General features: G+C 46.1%; 1 pseudogene; it reads right to left on the reverse strand.

Moving 5' to 3' along the window:
- Positions 1-1,183: 1,183 nt before the first annotated feature.
- Positions 1,184-3,644, reverse strand: LOC119348931 (annotated as a pseudogene).
- Between the last annotated feature and the right edge of the window lie 363 nt (positions 3,645-4,007).

A 4,007-nucleotide genomic window follows, 5' to 3' on the forward strand; every position in this document is an offset into this window, starting at 1 on the left:
TGCTGCTTAAATTTCTTGCGCGGAACAACTTTTTTTAAATATTATGGGTTTGTTTGTGGTTTCTGTTCTGCCGCCATATTTTTCAGCCTGCATAAGCGCCCCCGTGCGACCTGCAAACACAGTTTACAGTTCGGCAAAATGCGGGGTCTGCTAGAGTTGCTCGACATGTGCTTCACAGTTTGCCTCCCTATTCTCAAAAAGGAAAGTAACTTTTACAAAGTCTTTCTTTCTATCACTTATTTCATTCAAAACTAAAGCAAAAGAAGATAGTGTAGCTACATTGATGTCCAAAATAACTTGCATGCAGTCCGAAGCTATCACCATATGTGACAAGTTGAGATCTTGGGCCAGTGCAAGTGCTTCATTGCGTGCTTGGGCTTCTACACTTGGGGCATCAACCAAGCCGTCCAAGATGAAAAAGTGAATGAAGATGAAAAAAAAAACTGCAGCATCATCTTTGTTGCAAATTTCTGCAACATAACTCTGTTGCAAAAGGTGCGGCTGTTGGACGCCATATGCCAGCCAGATCTAATGGCTTGCGACCCGGCGGCAGACACGTAGCACGCCTCATAAATAAAAGTACCCCTCATGCGCCAGGAAAAATTATATGCTATATTTTTTTGAGAGAGGCTATGAAGGCTAGCTTTATTAACTTAAACAACAATTACATCATTTGCCAGGAGAGAAAGGATCCAGGAGAGTCATCAACCCATTTAAAAGAAAGTTTATTAAACAGTTTTGTTAGAACTCATCTAGATGAGATATAATTTGGTCTTATTCACCTTTTATAGTCATTGGATATGATGCTATAATATGGGGAGTACCTAAAACTCATCTAGATGAGACATAATTTGGTCTCATTCACTTTGAGAATAAGAACAGATACAACCCACGTCAGCACACACGCATCTTATAGCATCACATCCAACGGCTATAAAAGGTGAATGCGACCAAATTATATCTCATCTAGATGAGTTCTAGCAAAACTGTATAATATGCGTGTGTGCTGGCGTGGGTTGTATCTGTTCTTATTTTCAAAGTGAACGAGACCAAACTATATCTCATCTAGATGAGTTCTGGGTACTCCCTTAAACTTTATTAAAATAACTAACTATAGCTGCTAGTTATTATCATGAGCAATTTTAACATGGTGCCTCTTAGGCCCTCTTTTCACATAACATAGTTAGTATCGCTTTATTGCAAAGTGGTGGAACACGTTACATACCATGAACACCACAGTGGCGATAGAATGAACTCGCCTACATGGATCACCTCGAGAAGCAAGCAAAAAAAAAAACACCTATATAATCCTTTTCCTAAACACAACTATAAAAGGTTTATCGCTTACGGTCAGCCATGTCTTATCCTTATAAACATGCAAACCTAGGTCTCTGCATGGCCCCTTGTCAACACATGAAACTATCTTATATCCCGAGAGATCCGTGCCATGCTTCTCAACCCGGAACACCCCAAATGATCTTAGGCCTTCTTCACTGCCGGCGGCCACATGTTTAGGCTCTCCTGATGACAACTCCGGCACCTGTTCTGTAAGGTGCCAATCTAGCCTTTCAGAGCAAAAGCTTCTCAAGTCATGGAACTCGATCCATATGTCACTCGACAAGCGGATCGGCTCACTGGCTGAAGCGTGTTCTGGTAGCGGCGTGAATTGCAGGGGTGTGCCGAAGAGAGCCTTGCTGCGCTCCTCAACCACAAAATGTAGGCACCGTAGACCAGTTGGGACGGCTTTGAGGCCGCCACTGCTCGCAGGTTTAGCTGGGAGGATGTAGTAATTTGACTTGCTATTTAGCTCGTTGCCTTCCGTGTCATAGACCAGTTGGGTGGCGTTGTTGGCAGAGCAAGGCAGGGTGGCGATGGCGAGGAGATGGAGGAGGAGGGACAACATATTCAAGGAGCAACTCCTTCGTATGTTGCAAGTGCTAGTTTCCTTAGTTTGAGGCATCTCCATCTTGAGCTGTCATTGCAAATAACATGATGTAAGAACGATAGCACTAGCACCACAGGCAAGAAAATTTGAGTAGGACACCGACAGTTAGGACAGAGCAGTATGCCATCTAGTTTTTCGAATGAGCATCTTCAAAGCACCAAGTTTAGTCTGCATAAGATTAGTATGTTCTTCATGCTGTATGCAGAATACAGCACATTCTTGACTCGTGCAAGAAGCATTTCCTGTTGCAATACAATGAACTAGCGCACAGATCAACACCAGAAACAAGCAAAAAGAAAAAACTATAACCTCTCTTTCCTAAAGACAACCATAAAAGGCTTATTGCTCACGGTCAGCCACGTCTTGTCCTTAGTAGCATGCAAACCTAAATCTTTGCATGGCCCCTTGTCAACACATGAAACTATCTTATATCCCGAGAGACCTGTGCCATGCCTCTCAACCCGGAACACCGCAAACGATCTTAGGCCCTCTTGACTGCCGGCGGCCACGTGTTTAGGCTCTCCTGATGATGACTCCGGTACCTGATTGGTAAGGTGCCAATCTAGCCTCTCAGAGCAAAAACTATCAAAATCATGGAACTCGATCCAGATGTTGCTCGACAAGCGAATTGGCTCGCTGGCTGAAGCGTGTTCTGGTAGTGGCGTGAACCGCAGGGCAGTGCCGAGGACAGCCTCGTTGTGCTCCTGGAACACGAAGTGCAGACACCGCAGGCCAGTAGGCAAAGCTCTGAGGCCCCCGCCGCTCGCACGTTTAGCAGGGAGGATGTAGTAATTTTGCTTGCTACTTAGCACGTTGCCTTCCGTGTCATATACTAGTTGGGTGGCGTTGTTGGCACAGCAAGGGAGGGTGGTGATGGCGAGGAGCTGGAGGAGGAGGAGGAAGAGCATATTCAAGGAGGAGGAACTCTTTGGTAAACTGCAAGCTCTAGTTTCCCTAGTTTGAGCCTTCTGCATCTTGAACTCTGCCATTCCAAATAACATGATGTAAGGACGATAAGCACCACAAGCAAGAAATAATGAGAATGATACTGGCATAGAATGAACAAAAATTAACAGTCAGGACAGAGCAGTATTCCATCCAGTTCTTCAAATGAGCATCTTATATGTACTAAGTTGAACCTGCATAAGATCTGTATGCTCTTCATAGTGTATGCAAAACACAGTGATTACATAATTGAATCTAGCAAAAAGCAGTTTATCTCGAACAAAAACAACCCACCCACTCAATCAATTCTAGCATCAAAGATATGATTTGCACATCCACTTCTTCAGCTATTAAGAAATCATACTGCAGTTCGACCAGTCTTCCCCAAGCTTGTTCCTAGCCTAGCCTGTGGACTCAAAATAATCCCCGAATTATATACTAGAAGGTTGTTGTTCATGAGCACAATTGCCTCTAGCCCTAGTTTATTCCTATCAAGCAGTATGCCATCCAGTTAGATCATCAGCTAACTACCACACAGCTCCCATGTACCATCGGTTCTGCAGTTCAATCAAGGCGACTCTACTGAACAAATTCGCACACCAATCAAAAGAGAGGGGGACATCAGAGTGCGGGGCAGGCTCCTTGCCTGGAGGGAGGGCGCGGCGGAGCTGAGGGGGTCGAGGGACAGCACGACCTTGGAGACGGCCGCTTTAGGGTTAGCTTCGCTGGAGGAGGAGGAGGCGCCCTGCCAGGCCTGGGAGACGACGGGGGAGCGTTTCATGAGCCACACGGAGGCGGATCGGTCCGCCCGCGCCGTCTCCAGGTACTTGGCCTCGTCGCCTATCCCGCCGGCCGGCCAGCCGCCGCGGGTGGACTCGCGATTTGGGTGGGTCGTGAGGTGGCGGCGCTAGGGTGACCGGGAGGAGCGGTGCGTGATCTAGACTGGCACGTGCGGATGGCGTGAACGCGACACGAGTAGGAGCAGAGCAGAGCAAAGCAGAGTGAGGTCTTATAGAAAAAAAGAAATGAAATGAAAAAGGAAGTTTTCTTTTGTGACACCAAGAGGAGAGGCCCAGGTTTATTGATCGGGCAACTATTTTTTTTTTTATAAATCACA

Source organism: Triticum dicoccoides, chromosome 1B (genome assembly GCF_002162155.2).
Source record: "Triticum dicoccoides isolate Atlit2015 ecotype Zavitan chromosome 1B, WEW_v2.0, whole genome shotgun sequence".
Classification (NCBI taxonomy): domain Eukaryota; kingdom Viridiplantae; phylum Streptophyta; class Magnoliopsida; order Poales; family Poaceae; genus Triticum; species Triticum dicoccoides.